The sequence below is a fragment of the Medicago sativa genome, chromosome 1 (assembly GCF_051527215.1).
Source record: "Medicago sativa cultivar Bolivia chromosome 1, Bolivia_mono, whole genome shotgun sequence".
Lineage (NCBI taxonomy): Eukaryota > Viridiplantae > Streptophyta > Magnoliopsida > Fabales > Fabaceae > Medicago > Medicago sativa.
Window position 1 is genome coordinate 79,296,523 of NC_140749.1, and position 20,121 is coordinate 79,316,643.

The 20,121-nt window shown below is 33.9% G+C and overlaps 1 long non-coding RNA gene across 1 annotated transcript; it reads left to right on the forward strand.

Moving 5' to 3' along the window:
* The first annotated feature begins 16,648 nt into the window (after positions 1-16,648).
* Positions 16,649-19,473, forward strand: LOC146957860 (uncharacterized). The gene is made up of 2 exons (XR_015020136.1): positions 16,649-16,779; positions 19,165-19,473. It is a non-coding gene; the product is annotated as an uncharacterized LOC146957860 (long non-coding RNA).
* Positions 19,474-20,121: the final 648 nt, after the last annotated feature.

Below are 20,121 nucleotides of genomic sequence, written 5' to 3' on the forward strand. Positions count from 1 at the left end.
TTAAAATTGTGCTAAAGTTCCCATAAAAAGGGAACGAGCCAATGGTACCACAGTACCTTACAAATTAAAATTGTGCTAAAGTTCCCATAAAAAGGGAACGACATAAAAAGCGTTAAGATGGGTCCTATGGAATCTTAGCATAAAACTTTGGTATCAAGATGGGTCGGGGTGTAATAGGACCCATTGATGCCTCACGAGATAAGAAAATGCATAAGAAACAAACAATAAAAATAAGTATCCAATTTTCATTTTTGTCATTCTCGGTGTCATTATTAATAATTACCATACCTTATGTAAAAAAATAATATTATTATTATAGCATGGACAATTTTAGTTTTGGTCCACAGCACAACGCATTATTGCCTGTACAAATAATTCAAATATTTTATATTACTTTTCTTTAAGGGGGAATATTTTATACTATTATTTATTTATTATTATTCTTTTTATTTCTCATCAATCTCAAAATCACCTACATATTTTTTGAAGTAAAAATCACCAACATATGAATAGTAGTCTTTTATATGATTTTTTTAAAGTAGTTTTTTTATATGATATGATGTCGGATAATAACATGCCTTCTGTTATTTTAGGGTCTTGTTTTTTCCTTTAAATGACAAAGATTATTATGTTAGTGTATTTTAATGTCTTATTATTATGTTAAAATACTTGTTTTTTCATCAACCATTAAGAGAGAGAGAATTTAACAAAAGGTGAATTTTCATGGTTGAGATCAAAACACGTGAGGAGACATTATTTTATTTTCTAGAGAGTTGTCTCCCATTTCATGGGAGTTCATGTTGGAACTTGTGTTGGGGGTCTGCTGCAATAACTTGACCAAGAAGATGATGAAGATGACTATGATGAAGTGTGCACATAAATTCCAAAGATTTGTTGTATATCTTGATTGTTGGGAAGATGCTGCTGTACTTGAAACCTGAAAAGATTAATGGTTATGCATGCAAACTCAAAGCGTATGGGGTTGCCATACTAACCTTTAGGTTCGATTCGCCCCCACCAATAACTGTATATTGGATGCAATAAGGAATGACCGGCGAATCCCCTTCAGGATACTATGAGTTCCTTGACGTGTATTGCACAACCACACCAAGCGTATCTCCTAACAGTATTTTACAGATTTATGGTTCCAGCAATTCACTCATGCATTAGAGAATTGATGGATGATTTAGAGTAAGAGAATGATGGAGAATTATGTTGTTGTTCTTTTCTTTTGTCAAACTAATGCCCAAATGCCAAGCATTTATAATGCATTATATAACCCTTCATATGAGAGAAAACACCCCTTTGATTTGAAACAATGTTATGGTTCATTAAACACCCCTTTCTCAAAGGTTATAATCATATACACTTGAATCAATGCAAAGGTTCATTAAGCACCCCTTTGCCAAAGGTTATAATCATATACATTTGAATCAATGCAAATGTTCATTAAGCATCCCTTTGCCAAAGGTTCCAATGTATATGAATGATTCCCATGAAGAGTTACAACTTTTGGTTCTAAAGTGATTCCATTATTTTGGAAATCACCAACAATCCCCCACCATTTTCAAAATACTAAATCACATAAATCCGGAAATTCCATGCCTTCAGATAATGGTATCTCGCGATTTGAACCATTACTTAGTAAGTTAAGTTTTCGCTCATTCCCAAATAGTATGGTAGGCAAGCTTTGAACCAATTATTCATCAGAACAAGTGTGCATAACTTACACATAGAATCTCGGTACCATTGATAAAGAGACTTGTAAGATGACACATTAAGAAGGCCTTGTGTCATATATCCCTTTTCATGAGAATTTAAGAGTCAAACCCTTGAACTCCGTGAAGCGGCCAAACTTCATTCTCACATAGGTAGACTATATCGGAAATGTCCCATAAGTATGCATTCCAGCAAATATATGCTATATGTCCATTAAGAGGAAAACCTCATCCTACCCTTTTTCTTCTTATGGTCCAAGTACTTTTGCCCCTTGGGATGTTATCTATTGTCAAGTACTTCAATTACTCTAATAGTGTACTTTCACCATTGAACCCAAGACTTGATGCTACTCAAGTGTGGGTTGAGTTTCCACTATTGGTAATCAATTAGATTTGGGTTTGTACCACATCCCTAATAATGTCTTCAATGTATTCAACATCATTTCCAAAGACATCATTCCTTGTCAATCATTTCGTCAAATAATTGCAAGATTTTCTTTTAATTTTTATAAACTTTGAATATTCAATTCTTCACATAGATTTTGTATTCTCATAGCTATGTCTACGGATCAACTTATATACTCTTGATAGTATTCACCAACTATCATCAAACCATGACACACTTTTGTCAATTGAGTATATTGTAATAATGCACAAACTTTTATGTCATTACACCTTTGCTATAACAATATTTAACATGCATTTCAATTTGAACTTCAACTTTTCTTTTATATCTAGCCAAGATATATCATACATTGAATGCATTAAACATAGCAAAATAAAAATTGATCATAAAAGAATGTCATAACCAAACTTCATAAGATGAGATTAAACATGTAAGTCATATACTCCACATAAAATTAAATATAACACAATCATTTTGATTTTAGTTATCATATAACTAATACATATATCATAAATTCATTGTGTTAAATTCAAGTTTATGTTTAAATATGTTCAATACTAAATTTCAATAAACAATGACATAAAAGAATAAACAATGAACCAAAATCATTAATATTTTCTATGACTTTCTTCCATGAACATATATCAACTTACAATAATTCAAAACATACCCAAATTATTTTAATATCATGATAAACAAGAAATTAACCATTACTTTTCATATTATCATGTAAATATAATATCAGCACAATATTAATGATAATAATTTCTTACACAAAGTAAATAATATCATTAAATCAACCACTTGATATTTTGACAATTTATCTACACTACTTTCATAAATAAAATAGTGTTTAAACATTCTTAACATATTACTATACTCATCAAAATTCATATACTTGAACAATTTCTAAATCATGTATATATATGTCACCACATGTTAAATCTAACATATTTATATTTACTTAGATACTATACACATGCATTTAGAACACCAGATATTTCATAATAGGTAATGTAATCACTTATATGCACATTATCTCATGTTCAAATTAACATCAAACAAATTTCAAACAATAATTTCATACATATCAAAATTTATCATGCATATATTATCTATAATCACATGTAAATTTAACATAAACACATCACATATGAAATATTTATCCATAAATTTCCATAACATATGTTCATAAAAGGAATTTGTTTACCGTTCACCGTAGTCATGGATGAAAATGTAAGCTTTCATCTCTCCCAAAATTACAGCCATTAATCACAAGTAAATCATAAATCGAACCTAAAGATTGTTGGAACTTGTGTTGGGGGTCTGCTGCAATAACTTGACCAAGAAGATGATGAAGATGACTATGATGAAGTGTGCACATAAATTCCAAAGATTTGTTGTATATCTTGATTGTTGGGAAGATGCTGTTGTACTTGAAACCTGAAAAGATTAATGGTTATGCATGCAAACTCAAAGCGTATGGGGTTGCCATACTAACCTTTAGGTTCGATTCGCCCCCACCAATAACTGTATATTGGATGCAATAAGGAATGACCGGCGAATCCCCTTCAGGATACTATGAGTTCCTTGACGTGTATTGCACAACCACACCAAGCGTATCTCCTAACAGTATTTTACAGATTTATGGTTCCAGCAATTCACTCATGCATTAGAGAATTGATGGATGATTTAGAGTAAGAGAATGATGGAGAATTATGTTGTTGTTCTTTTTTTTTGTCAAACTAATGCCCAAATGCCAAGCATTTATAATGCATTATATAACCCTTCATATGAGAGAAAACACCCCTTTGATTTGAAACAATGTTATGGTTCATTAAACACCCCTTTCTCAAAGGTTATAATCATATACACTTGAATCAATGCAAAGGTTCATTAAGCACCCCTTTGCCAAAGGTTATAATCATATACATTTGAATCAATGCAAATGTTCATTAAGCATCCCTTTGCCAAAGGTTCCAATGTATATGAATGATTCCCATGAAGAGTTACAACTTTTGGTTCTAAAGTGATTCCATTATTTTGGAAATCACCAACAATCCCCCACCATTTTCAAAATACTAAATCACATAAATCCGGAAATTCCATGCCTTCAGATAATGGTATCTCGCGATTTGAACCATTACTTAGTAAGTTAAGTTTTCGCTCATTCCCAAATAGTATGGTAGGCAAGCTTTGAACCAATTATTCATCAGAACAAGTGTGCATAACTTACACATAGAATCTCGGTACCATTGATAAAGAGACTTGTAAGATGACACATTAAGAAGGCCTTGTGTCATATATCCCTTTTCATGAGAATTTAAGAGTCAAACCCTTGAACTCCGTGAAGCGGCCAAACTTCATTCTCACATAGGTAGACTATATCGGAAATGTCCCATAAGTATGCATTCCAGCAAATATATGCTATATGTCCATTAAGAGGAAAACCTCATCCTACCCTTTTTCTTCTTATGGTCCAAGTACTTTTGCCCCTTGGGATGTTATCTATTGTCAAGTACTTCAATTACTCTAATAGTGTACTTTCACCATTGAACCCAAGACTTGATGCTACTCAAGTGTGGGTTGAGTTTCCACTATTGGTAATCAATTAGATTTGGGTTTGTACCACATCCCTAATAATGTCTTCAATGTATTCAACATCATTTCCAAAGACATCATTCCTTGTCAATCATTTCGTCAAATAATTGCAAGATTTTCTTTTAATTTTTATAAACTTTGAATATTCAATTCTTCACATAGATTTTGTATTCTCATAGCTATGTCTACGGATCAACTTATATACTCTTGATAGTATTCACCAACTATCATCAAACCATGACACACTTTTGTCAATTGAGTATATTGTAATAATGCACAAACTTTTATGTCATTACACCTTTGCTATAACAATATTTAACATGCATTTCAATTTGAACTTCAACTTTTCTTTTATATCTAGCCAAGATATATCATACATTGAATGCATTAAACATAGCAAAATAAAAATTGATCATAAAAGAATGTCATAACCAAACTTCATAAGATGAGATTAAACATGTAAGTCATATACTCCACATAAAATTAAATATAACACAATCATTTTGATTTTAGTTATCATATAACTAATACATATATCATAAATTCATTGTGTTAAATTCAAGTTTATGTTTAAATATGTTCAATACTAAATTTCAATAAACAATGACATAAAAGAATAAACAATGAACCAAAATCATTAATATTTTCTATGACTTTCTTCCATGAACATATATCAACTTACAATAATTCAAAACATACCCAAATTATTTTAATATCATGATAAACAAGAAATTAACCATTACTTTTCATATTATCATGTAAATATAATATCAGCACAATATTAATGATAATAATTTCTTACACAAAGTAAATAATATCATTAAATCAACCACTTGATATTTTGACAATTTATCTACACTACTTTCATAAATAAAATAGTGTTTAAACATTCTTAACATATTACTATACTCATCAAAATTCATATACTTGAACAATTTCTAAATCATGTATATATATGTCACCACATGTTAAATCTAACATATTTATATTTACTTAGATACTATACACATGCATTTAGAACACCAGATATTTCATAATAGGTAATGTAATCACTTATATGCACATTATCTCATGTTCAAATTAACATCAAACAAATTTCAAACAATAATTTCATACATATCAAAATTTATCATGCATATATTATCTATAATCACATGTAAATTTAACATAAACACATCACATATGAAATATTTATCCATAAATTTCCATAACATATGTTCATAAAAGGAATTTGTTTACCGTTCACCGTAGTCATGGATGAAAATGTAAGCTTTCATCTCTCCCAAAATTACAGCCATTAATCACAAGTAAATCATAAATCGAACCTAAAGATTGTTGGAACTTGTGTTGGGGGTCTGCTGCAATAACTTGACCAAGAAGATGATGAAGATGACTATGATGAAGTGTGCACATAAATTCCAAAGATTTGTTGTATATCTTGATTGTTGGGAAGATGCTGTTGTACTTGAAACCTGAAAAGATTAATGGTTATGCATGCAAACTCAAAGCGTATGGGGTTGCCATACTAACCTTTAGGTTCGATTCGCCCCCACCAATAACTGTATATTGGATGCAATAAGGAATGACCGGCGAATCCCCTTCAGGATACTATGAGTTCCTTGACGTGTATTGCACAACCACACCAAGCGTATCTCCTAACAGTATTTTACAGATTTATGGTTCCAGCAATTCACTCATGCATTAGAGAATTGATGGATGATTTAGAGTAAGAGAATGATGGAGAATTATGTTGTTGTTCTTTTTTTTTGTCAAACTAATGCCCAAATGCCAAGCATTTATAATGCATTATATAACCCTTCATATGAGAGAAAACACCCCTTTGATTTGAAACAATGTTATGGTTCATTAAACACCCCTTTCTCAAAGGTTATAATCATATACACTTGAATCAATGCAAAGGTTCATTAAGCACCCCTTTGCCAAAGGTTATAATCATATACATTTGAATCAATGCAAATGTTCATTAAGCATCCCTTTGCCAAAGGTTCCAATGTATATGAATGATTCCCATGAAGAGTTACAACTTTTGGTTCTAAAGTGATTCCATTATTTTGGAAATCACCAACAGTTCATCCCATCTTCTCCCTACTAATTTCTCTTATTAGAATTGAATTGAATGGTAGCATGTGCAAATGAACTCCTTACACAAGATGGAGAAGTAGACATGTATAAAGGATGAGTTTTTCCGAGTTATATTTGACCTGAGTCCAGTCCTGATATTTTATCAGATCAATTTTTTATCTAAATTCGTCCATGAACTTAATTAAACCTTATGATGTTTGAATTCAATAATGACAGAACAGTACGAAAACAGACCGAGTTTGTCCTATGACAAGTCGTAAATACATTCATTTAAAACAATTAATAATAATAATAATAATAATAATAATAATAATAATAATAATAATGATAATAATAATAATAATAATAATAATAATAATAATAATAATAATAATAATAATAATAATAATAATAATCAATAATTTTTTTGAATTGTAGGAAACAACAACATAATCAAAAGTAGCATAGAACAACAACATAATTTTTTTCTTTTCGATAGGCCAAAAGAAAGGTTAGGCATCAAGTTGAGTCTCATCCCAACTAGGTAACAACAACATAATTAAAAGTAGGCTAAATTGCATTTTTGGTCCCTTAACTAGTTATGTAGTATCGCTTTGGTCCCTTAATTAAAATTCGATTTATTTTGGTCCCTTAACTTCTCTCTGTTACACATTTTGGTCATTTCCGTTAATTTTACTTCAAAAACGTTAGGTTTTCTTCATTTTCTTCTAAATTTTTTTTGGGATTCTTGTTGTTGAAGGTTGATGGAGATGATATGAAGATGAAAAAGAGGAGAAAAAGATGAAGAAAATCTAACGTTTTTGAATTTAAACTAACGGAAATGACCAAAATGTGTAACGGAGAGAAGGTAAGAGACCAAAGCGATACTACTTAAATAGTTAAGGGACCAAAAATGCAATTTAGCCTTAAAAGTAAGATAATCTTACAAACTAATCAAAAGTGGTAGCAACATTATGTTATAAATTGATTGACAGTTTGCGGTCAATATAATCAAAATAAATGATGTATAAATTAAAGAGTACAATCACCACTCAAAATACAATCATTTGTGACAATGTAAGGCTGATTTGGAGAAGCGACGACATGAGATTTATCCAAAGGAGGCGAGGAGCGGAGCTGTGTCAAGTGAACCCTAGGTTGAATGATAAACTTTTAGTAAGTGTACTAAAAATGCATCGAAGTAATAAAAAATTTAAGTTCGTCTCCACAAAGATTATTTCAATCTCAACTCGGCAATTTAATTATAATAAGGATTTAACAAATAAGGGGTATGCATATCATATATTTGAGTTTAACAGAAAATAAAAATAAAAATAAAAATAAATTGTTTTGAAAAATAATAGAGAAAAAGTGATCAGGTCATTCGAATCAATTAGTTCTCGTTGTTTGGTGATTGCATATAGTCTCTATAATTATTCTCCTAATTTCACGACAAATTAAAAAAAATAGTTCCGATCAATCTCCTGACTCAGAACCCTCTTGTAAAGATACAACACCCTAATCTCTTGTGTGAGTCCGTAACCGTTGAAGGTTTGATACAAACGTTAATTTAAATGTCATAACTCAACAATTATCTATCTATAGCTTAATTCGTTAAGTTAATCAGATTTCCTAAGTCAAATTTAAAAGCCATAGCTAGTAGTCATTTAAATTCTAAGACTAATTCATATATTTAAGGGTTAATTATGTTTCTAGTCCCTATAAAATAGCGACCTTGTAAGTTTAGTCCCTACTTAATTTTAATAGCATTTTTAGTCCCTATAAAAATAAAATTTACTTATAATTTTAGTCCCTGCTAAAACAAAGTTTGATTAATTATCCTTAAACTCTTAAATTTTTGAACGATTTTTTTGAGACAAGATTAGAACACTGTGAAAGGTTCGTTTACTAAAATTTAGAATTTTCTGACATGAAATGAATTAAATATGAATTTTTTAAAACGACAAAAGTTAAAGATAAAAAGTAATAAAATCTGGATGTAGAAATCAAATTTTGCGATAATTTTTTGCGGACGAACTTTTAGTAATGTTCTAAACATGTCTGCAAAAAATTGTTCAAAAATTTAAGAGTTTAAGCATAAATTAAACAAATTTGAATTGAGTAGGGACTAATACTCAGTGCAGAAAAACAAAATTAGGGACTAAAAATGCTATTAAAATTAAGTAGGGACTAAACTTACAAGGTCGCTATTTTATAGGGACTAGAAACATAATTAACCCTATATTTAAAGATAGGGTTAGTCATTCATAAACATACAAAAAACATTTCACTCAAGCAAATTTAAATAAAATTAAGATTATAATTGCATTGGAAAAAGTTTATACAATCATATGCTTCAAACAACTAAAATTATCATCTATAACCTGATCAAAGGACATTATCTACTCATGTTCATGGAAATAAACAACATAAAAAGAAAATAAAACCGAGAGTTTCGTTGTTGTCGACGTTGCTCCTAAATTTTCTTTCCAATTAGTGATGTTGTACATACCGTAGCTTCAATCTCCCATATTGTTGGCCTCCGTTTTCTTTCTCAAAAACGTTCCAAAACGTGATTGTTTGACCTAGTTTCCTTTCACCCATTTGCCATGTAACAACCCGATTTTCGTTAGATTTATTTTATTATTTATTTGTGTTTGTTATATGTGCTCTTATGTTATTAATTGCCTCTGTGTGTATTTTTGGTTGGGGTTCGTAGAATTCGGTGTTAGAAGGGTATTTTAGTCATTTTGGACTCAGGGGTATTTTGGTCATTTTGAGGGCAGGGGTAATTTTGTAATTTTTGCCGAAGGTTATTTTTAGTGCTTAGTGAGGGTTTTATTTTACTAAGTGTTGGAGAGTGTAGTAATTATTTTATTTACCGGTAAGTGACCGTTAGTGATGTATTTTACCGTTAGTGTTATATTTTACCGGTAAGTGAGTAGTAACATTTTTGAGGTTGAAATAGAAATGGGTTAGGCCCATTAAGGTTTGTGAGATAAGCCCAATTAAGTGAGCCTTTATAAACTTGTGTTAGTGAAGAGATAGGGTTACAAACATTTTCATTTCATTTCATTTCACAATTAGAGAGAGTTAGAGAGAAAAGCTCAAGAGGAGAAAAAGGGTTTTGAAGAGAAGGGACTGGAGAGAGCTAGAAGAGGCTAGAGAATCAAGGGTTGGAGCTAAAGTGAGGCACTAGCTAGTGATTGTGGAGAATTAAGGTAAGAGGGTTAGGCTTCACTCATAATTTCATAACTTTTCTCTTTTACCCATTTTCATGAAATTGATGAATTGGTTTTAATTGATCTAAATTCGTGCATAATTGTTGTTGTTATGTTTGAGAACATGATTTGTATGATAATTGTGTTGTTGTTGTTGAATTTGTATGTCAAAATGGATATATATGAATATGATATGATTTTGTGTGAAATTGATGAAGAATGAAGTTGTGGTTGTTAAATTGTGGATGATTTCATGATTGGATGTTGTTGTTGTTGTTATATGTGTTGTTGATGAATTGATGCATTGGGTATCATGAATTGGAGAATTATGATGAGATTTGTTGTTGTGGTTCAAACTTGTGAAGTTGTGTTAAGTTGTTCATGTGAAGGACCAAAATGAAATTTTGATATATGAAGTTGTTGGCTGAGTTTTTGATGTTGATGGATGAATTGAACTTGGTAGAATTTCTATTTTCATGTTGTGATTTTGTTAGTCGAGTCGTTTGGGAGAAAACGGGATTTTCGTGTGAAAATTCGAGTGTTAACCGTTTTGAAAAATGAGTATGATGTGAGGTTTTGGAAAATGATTTTGGGATGGTTGAAACTTGAATTTTTCTGTACATTATGATAGAGCTAAGTGTTAGGAGAATGTAGGCGAAAACGACATCGAAAACGGATTAACGGTTTGATTTTTATGCTCGAAAACGTGAAGGTTAAAAATCTGATGCTGTCTGTCAAACTAAGAACGTGCCAAGATGCGGGACCAACGTGCCACGATTCTGCCCAGAAATTTTAGTGTTTTTGACTCTGGAAAAATCGTGCCACGATGGGAGACCCACGTGCCACGATCCTGTTTGACAAGGAACCCTAAAAATGCATTTTTCTTCAATCCAATTGCTTCCAAACTTGTTCCAAAGTGTAGGGGCTTTATCCTAACCATCTAGGGGTGTTTTATGAAGGAAATAACTTTGTTTAAAGGGGTCTATTGAGTTCTTATGTTGCTTGGCATTGAAAGGAATTAATTAAGAGACGAACTTAGTGAATCGTATAATTTCGTTGTGTCTGGCCGATGAATTGCTTATGTAATCTCTATTGCACGCATATGTGACTTATGAGAATACATGGCATAGGCAATTAGGCTTGTTTACTTGGTTTTGACTCAAATGTTCAATTAATTTAATGTTATGATTTTGAGAGACGAACTTGACTAAAGATGATTTTTGAGAACCAATTGATTGTGAATCCTTTATGGAGAATTGTTATATGTTATGTGAAAATGATTGGTGGTGTAATTATGTGACAACTTTATGTTGTGTGATTTTTGAATGTTGTTGGTGATTGTATATATGATATATTGGTGGTGAATTATTGATGATTGCATATATACATGTATTGGTGATGGTGAGGTGATTATTGTTTGTGTGAACATATGCATTTGTAGTTGAGTCATATGTTCATGCATTCATGACTGATGGTGGTGGATTTTATATCCAAGACTGATGGTGGCGGATTTTATATCCAATTGAGGTGAGTACGATGTTTTTGTTGCATCGAAGGTGACGACCTTGAGGTGTTTTGGTACCACATGCATCTAGAGAAGAGTCTAGAACATTGCATGCATTTGAATAGTTGATGAGTTGTGTCATAATTGAATATATGACTTGGTGAATTGTGTGTTGGTGAAATTTGGTGAATCTTGTGATTGTGTGGATTGATGTATAAGTACATTGGTGGATTTTGTGGATGGTTGTGAATAATTGATTTATGCTCTAATTGCATGTCGTATTTGTTTGTACTTATACACTTGGTGAATCTATTTGATGATAATGATGAGGTGAGAATTGTATATGTATATACATAAGATGTGGTGATTTCTTTGATGATGATGATTGATTGCTTGTAACTTGAAATGATGAATTGTACTTGTTGAATTAAGCATGCTGAATTGAGTAATGAGGTAAGTGATGTGATCATTGATTGATGTTGATAAATGATGAGCTTTTGTTGATGACTTGATTAGAGGTTGAATATGCATGCTATGCTATGATAATAATGTGATAGCTTGAAATGTAAGTGATGGAGGATAATAATAATCATGTGATGCTAGTGTTCTAGGAGGAAGGGTTATGTATATGTGATACGTGTATGGTACACTTGTTGATATGAACTTGGAATGATGATATGGAATGGTTTTGAATGGTATGAGAATCATGAATACTTGTGAATACATGTATGATTTTTTATTCTGTATTCTTGAATATATCTTTCATTTCCAATGTTCTTGTTTAAATCTTTGATGGATTATGATGATGTAATGCTAACCCTCAGTGGTCTGTGGTGGACCGCCTACCTTTCTGTATGGACGGGTAGACGGCGTGCAGGATGCTTAATTGTTTGCTTGTTGATGCCGAGGAGTGGAGTTCCTCTTTTTCATGCAAGTGTCTAGATTAGGGCTCTAATCTAGGATAGTTCTTGCAAGTTGGTTTTTATTTTTGGACCATGTATTTTGGAGTTGAGATGTTATTTGTTATTTGAGATTTGGAGAATACAATTGTATTTTGTGGAGATGTTTTGTGAGTTATATGTCTGTTCCGCTGCTATGTTGTGTAACATGATCTTTATGCATGTATGTATTGTGGTTTATTCGGAGACGTAACATCTATTTCTAGAATATGTTTGTATATTCGCGCGTTTTACCGCTTATTAGAAATAGGGTGTTACAAGTTGGTATCAGAGCCGTGGTCGGTCTTGTCCATACCAAAACCTGTTGAATTCCCTGTTGTATGCGACATGTACGGGAGTACTGTCGGTACTTGTTGTGTTGTTTCGTTCTTTCAAGTGGTTTTGAGCGTAGTGGGGGAGTAGCAGTTTGTTTCAGGTTCGTTGGGTCTGGCAAGGGAAGGTATCTTTGGCTGCAGAGACTCAGTTGGTTGTGGTTTGTGTTAAGGTTCATGTTGATTTTGAGTTGGATCTTGTGTGTCTTCCGTTGAAACTTATGGACGTAATTATTGGTATGGATTGGATGTTGACTTTTGGTGTTAACATTAATTGTTTGACCAAGAGTGTAACGTTTTCTAAACCGGTAGCTGAAGAAGGTGGAAGGTTTTTAACCGCGGAGCAAGTGAAGAAGTCTTTGGATGGCGAAGCTTGTGTGTTCATGATGTTTGCTTCATTGAAGGAAAATAGTGCGAAAGGAGTTGGTGATTTACCGGTAGTGCAAGAATTTCCAGAAGTTTTTCCGGACGACATTACCGAGTTATCGCCGGAGAGGGAAGTTGAGTTTGCAATTGATTTGGTTCCAGGAACGAGTCCTATTTCGATTGCGCCTTATCGGATGTCTGCATCAGAATTGGGTGAGTTGAAGAAACAGTTGGAAGAGTTGCTCGAGAAACAGTTTATCAGGCCGAGTGTTTCTCCGTGGGGTGCTCCTGTGTTGTTGGTAAAGAAGAAAGATGGAAGCATGAGGTTGTGTGTGGATTATCGGCAGTTGAACAAGGTGACAATCAAGAATCAGTATCCGCTTTCGAGGATTGATGATTTGATGGATCAGTTGGTTGGTGCGGAAGTGTTTAGCAAGATTGATTTGAGATTAGGATATCATCAGATTAGAGTGAAGGCGAAAGATATATCCAAAACTGCGTTCAGAACGAGGTATGGACACTATGAGTATTCTGTGATGCCATTTGGAGTATCTAATGCGCCAGGTGTCTTCATGGAATATATGAATATGATATTTCATCCTTTTCTGGACCGTTTTATGGTGGTGTTTATAGATGATATTTTGGTGTATTCGAAGTCTGAAGAGGAGCATGCCGAGCATTTGAGGATTGTGTTGGGAGTGTTGAAAGAGAAGAAGTTGTTTGCTAAGTTGTCCAAGTGTGAGTTTTGGTTGCGGGAAGTGAGTTTCCTTGGTCATGTAATTTCTAAAGGTGGTATTGCCGTGGATCCGTTGAAGGTTGATGTAGTGTTGCAATGGGAATCACCTAAGTCTGTTTTTGAAGTGAGGAGCTTTCTTGGATTGGCAGGTTATTATCGGAGGTTCATTGAGGGATTCTCTAAGTTGGCGTTGCCATTGACGCAGTTGACTCGGAAACGACAAGCTTATGTTTGGGATGCTAGGTGTGAGAAGAGTTTCCAAGAGTTGAAGAAGAGGTTGACGTCAGCTCCAGTGTTGATTTGACCGAATCCGAAGGAATCTTTTGTTGTGTATTGTGATGCTTCTAAGATGGGTCTTGGTGGTGTACTTATGCAGAATCGTCAGGTTGTGGCTTATGCTTCGAGGCAGTTGAAAGTGCATGAGAAGAATTATCCGACTCATGATTTGGAATTAGCGGTTGTTGTGTATGTGTTGAAGATTTTGAGGCATTATCTGTATGGTTCTAAGTTTGAAGTGTTCAGTGACCATAAGAGTTTGAAGTACTTGTTTGACCAGAAAGAGTTGAATATGAGGCAGAGGAGATGGTTGGAGTATCTTAAGGATTTTGACTTCCAGTTGAGCTATCATCCTGGAAAGACCAATGTTGTTGCTGATGCTTTGAGTAGAAAGTCGTTGCATATGTCTGCTTTGATGGTGAAAGAGTTGGAGTTGATTGAGCAATTTCGAGACTTGAGTTTGGTTAGTGAGTTAACGCCGGATGGTGTGAGGTTGGGAATGTTGAAGCTGACAAGTAATATTCTGGAGGAGATCAAGAATGGTCAGAAGGAAGATTTGGAACTTGTAGATCGAGTGGTGTTGGTTAATCAGGGTAAGGGTGGAGACTTCAAGTTGGATGAGAACGGTGTTTTGATGTTTTGTGATTGTGTTTGTGTGCCAAGTGTTATTGAGCTTAAGAGAAGGATTTTGGAAGAAGGTCATAGAAGTAGTTTGAGTATTCATCCAGGAGCGACTAAGATGTATCAGGATTTGAAGAGGTTGTTCTGGTGGCCTGGAATGAAGAAGGAGATCGCAGAGTTTGTGTATGCTTGTTTGGTTTGTCAGAAGTCCAAGATTGAACATCATAGACCGTCAAGTTTGATGCAACCGTTGTTTGTGCCAGAGTGGAAGTGGGATAGTATATCGATGGACTTGGTGGGAGCGTTGCCGAAGACTGTTAAGGGTTTTGATTCAATTTGGGTGATTGTTGATCGGTTGATGAAGTCGGCACATTTTGTTCCTATTAAGACCGGTATGTCTGTGGCGAAGTTGGCTGAGATCTACATTGAGCAGATTGTTAGATTGCTTGGTGTTCCTTCTAGTATTGTGTCGGATCTAGATCCGAGGTTTACTTCTAAGTTTTGGTAGAGTTTGAAAGTTGCTTTGGGAACTAAGTTGAGGTTGAGTTCTGCTTATCATCCCCAGACTGATGGTCAGACGGAGAGGACTATTCAGAGTTTGGAAGATTTGTTGAGGGCTTGTGTTTTGGAACAAGGTGTCAGTTGGGTTGAATGTTTACCGTTGATTGAGTTTACTTACAACAACAATTTTCATTCTAGTATTGGAATGGCACCGTTTGAGGCTTTGTATGGTCGGAGGTGTAGAACTCCTTTGTGTTGGTAAGAGTCAGGAGAGAGTGCTTTGTTAGGACCGGAGTGGTGCAAGAAACTACGGAAAAGGTTAAGATGATCCAAGAGAAGATGAAAGCGTCTCAGAGTAGGCAGAAGAGTTATCATGATAAGAGGAGGAAGGACATCGAGTTTCAGGTTGGTGATCATGTGTTTTTGAGAGTGAATCCTGTAACCGGTGTTGGACGTGCTTTGAAGTGTCGGAAGTTAACTCCTCGTTTTGTTGGACCTTTTGAGATTGTTAAGAAGGTTGGGGTTGTAGCGTATCGGATTGCGTTACCACCATCTTTGTCGAATCTTCATGATGTGTTTCATGTGTCTCAGTTGAGGAAGTATGTGTATGATGCGTCTCATGTGATCCAAGTGGATGATTTGGAAGTAAGGGATAATTTGACTGTTGAGACTTGGCAGTTAGGATTGAGGATCGTGAAGTGAAGCGTTTGCGTGGCAAGGAGATCGTTTTGGTTAAAGTGATTTGGGTTGGACCGACGGGTGAGAGTACCACTTGGGAATCGGAGAGTAGGATGAAGGTTTCGTATCCGGAGTTGTTTCCTTCCGGTAATTTTCGAGGGCGAAAATTCTTTTTAGTGGGGGAGAGTTGTAACAACCCGATTTTCGTTAGATTTATTTTATTATTTATTTGTGTTTGTTATATGTGCTCTTATGTTATTAATTGCCTCTGTGTGTATTTTTGGTTGGGGTTCGTAGAATTCGGTGTTAGAAGGGTATTTTAGTCATTTTGGACTCAGGGGTATTTTGGTCATTTTGAGGGCAGGGGTAATTTTGTAATTTTTGCCGAAGGTTATTTTTAGTGCTTAGTGAGGGTTTTATTTTACTAAGTGTTGGAGAGTGTAGTAATTATTTTATTTACCGGTAAGTGACCGTTAGTGATGTATTTTACCGTTAGTGTTATATTTTACCGGTAAGTGAGTAGTAACATTTTTGAGGTTGAAATAGAAATGGGTTAGGCCCATTAAGGTTTGTGAGATAAGCCCAATTAAGTGAGCCTTTATAAACTTGTGTTAGTGAAGAGATAGGGTTACAAACATTTTCATTTCATTTCATTTCACAATTAGAGAGAGTTAGAGAGAAAAGCTCAAGAGGAGAAAAAAGGTTTTGAAGAGAAGGGACTGGAGAGAGCTAGAAGAGGCTAGAGAATCAAGGGTTGGAGCTAAAGTGAGGCACTAGCTAGTGATTGTGGAGAATTAAGGTAAGAGGGTTAGGCTTCACTCATAATTTCATAACTTTTCTCTTTTACCCATTTTCATGAAATTGATGAATTGGTTTTAATTGATCTAAATTCGTGCATAATTGTTGTTGTTATGTTTGAGAACATGATTTGTATGATAATTGTGTTGTTGTTGTTGAATTTGTATGTCAAAATGGATATATATGAATATGATATGATTTTGTGTGAAATTGATGAAAAATGAAGTTGTGGTTGTTAAATTGTGGATGATTTCATGATTAGATGTTGTTGTTGTTGTTAGATGTGTTGTTGATGAATTGATGCATTGGGTATCATGAATTGGAGAATTATGATGAGATTTGTTGTCGTGGTTCAAACTTGTGAAGTTGTGTTAAGTTGTTCATGTGAAGGACCAAAATGAAATTTTGATATATGAAGTTGTTGGCTGAGTTTTTGATGTTGATGGATGAATTGAACTTGGTAGAATTTCTATTTTCATGTTGTGATTTTGTTAGTCGAGTCGTTTGGGAGAAAACGGGATTTTCGTGTGAAAATTCGAGTGTTAACCGTTTTGAAAAATGAGTATGATGTGAGGTTTTGGAAAATGATTTTGGGATGGTTGAAACTTGAATTTTTCTGTACATTATGATAGAGCTAAGTGTTAGGAGAATGTAGGCGAAAACGGCATGGAAAACGGATTAACAGTTTGATTTTTATGCTCGAAAACGTGAAGGTTAAAAATCTGATGCTGTCTGTCAAACTAAGAACGTGCCACGATGCGGGACCAACGTGCCACGATTCTGCCCAGAAATTTTAGTGTTTTTGACTCTGGAAAAATCGTGCCACGATGGGAGACCCACGTGCCACGATCCTGTTTGACAAGGAACCCTAAAAATGCATTTTTCTTCAATCCAATTGCTTCCAAACTTGTTCCAAAGTGTAGGGGCTTTATCCTAACCATCTAGGGGTGTTTTATGAAGGAAATAACTTTGTTTAAAGGGGTCTATTGAGTTCTTATGTTGCTTGGCATTGAAAGGAATTAATTAAGAGACGAACTTAGTGAATCGTATAATTTCGTTGTGTTTGGCCGATGAATTGCTTATGTAATCTCTATTGCACGCATATGTGACTTATGAGAATACATGGCATAGGCAATTAGGCTTGTTTACTTGGTTTTGACTCAAATGTTCAATTAATTTAATGTTATGATTTTGAGAGACGAACTTGACTAAAGATGATTTTTGAGAACCAATTGATTGTGAATCCTTTATGGAGAATTGTTATATGTTATGTGAAAATGATTGGTGGTGTAATTATGTGACAACTTTATGTTGTGTGATTTTTGAATGTTGTTGGTGATTGTATATATGATATATTGGTGGTGAATTATTGATGATTGCATATATACATGTATTGGTGATGGTGAGGTGATTATTGTTTGTGTGAACATATGCATTTGTAGTTGAGTCATATGTTCATGCATTCATGACTGATAGTGGTGGATTTTATATCCAAGACTGATGGTGGCGGATTTTATATCCAATTGAGGTGAGTACGATGTTTTTGTTGCATCGAAGGTGACGACCTTGAGGTGTTTTGGTACCACATGCATCTAGAGAAGAGTCTAGAACATTGCATGCATTTGAATAGTTGATGAGTTGTGTCATAATTGAATATATGACTTGGTGAATTGTGTGTTGGTGAAATTTGGTGAATCTTGTGATTTTGTGGATTGATGTATAAGTACATTGGTGGATTTTGTGGATGGTTGTGAATAATTGATTTATGCTCTAATTGCATGTCTTATTTGTTTGTACTTATACACTTGGTGAATCTATTTGATGATAATTGATTGGATGATAATGATGAGGTGAGAATTGTATATGTATATACATAAGATGTGGTGATTTCTTTGATGATGATGATTGATTGCTTGTAACTTGAAATGATGAATTGTACTTGTTGAATTAAGCATGCTGAATTGAGTAATGAGGTAAGTGATGTGATCATTGATTGATGTTGATAAATGATGAACTTTTGTTGATGACTTGATTAGAGGTTAAATATGCATGCTATGCTATGATAATAATGTGATAGCTTGAAATGTAAGTGATGGGGGATAATAATAATCATGTGATGCTAGTGTTCTAGGAGGAAGGGTTATGTATATGTGATACGTGTATGATACACTTGTTGATATGAACTAGGAATGATGATATGGAATGGTTTTGAATGGTATGAGAATCATGAATACTTGTGAATACATGTATGATTTGTTATTCTGTATTCTTGAATATATCTTTCATTTCCAATGTTCTTGTTTAAATCTTTGATGGATTATGATGATGTAATGCTAACCCTCAGTGGTTTGTGGTGGACCGCCTACCTTTCTGTATGGACGGGTAGACGGCGTGCAGGATGCTTAGTTGTTTGCTTGTTGATGCCGAGGAGTGGAGTTCCTCTTTTTCATGCAAGTGTCTAGATTAGGGCTCTGATCTAGGATAGTTCTTGCAAGTTGGTTTTTATTTTTGGACCATGTATTTTGGAGTTGAGATGTTATTTGTTATTTGAGATTTGGAGAATACAATTGTATTTTGTTGAGATGTGGAGATGTTTTGTGAGTTATATGTCTGTTCCGCTGCTATGTTGTGTAACATGATCTTTATGCATGTATGTATTGTGGTTTATTCGGAGACGTAGCATCTATTTCTAGAATATGTTTGTATATTCGCGCATTTTACCGCTTATTAGAAATAGGGTGTTACATGCCACGTCACTGTCATGTCAAAACCAAATGATCTCCATATTGGACCAATGTTGAATGTTGAGCTACATTCTTTTTATTCTTATTCTTTTTGTTGTTCAGCCCTCCATATTTCCTTCTTTTTAATTAACAATAGTTGATGATACAACACTTGATTCAATAAATCAAACACGATAATTTATTCAAAACATCTCTAAGCTAAATACCAAATTAATAAAAGTAGACTAAAAACTTAATTAAAAGTACTTTAAAAATGTGATATGACGGATTGTCCTGTCATCATTGAAGTTTTGAATAAAATTAATGTGAGTATTGTTGAAGTGAAAGAGTCGTGCGTGAGAGACAAATCTAAGAGAATATATAGAATAACATTAAAAACACGATTTGTCCTCCAATTAAATTGGGACGAAATGGGTAACTCGAGGGGGGTAATCCAAACCCAGTTCATATTTCAATTATGTCCTTGTGCTGTCCCATATTTTCTGTCCATATTTTTTTAACTGCGTTAAACCCGGCCTATTGCAGTCGGGTTGGGATAAGACAGGGTCGTGTTTTATTGATATAGAGAAGTGAACTGAGACACTTTTATCTCTCTTTTT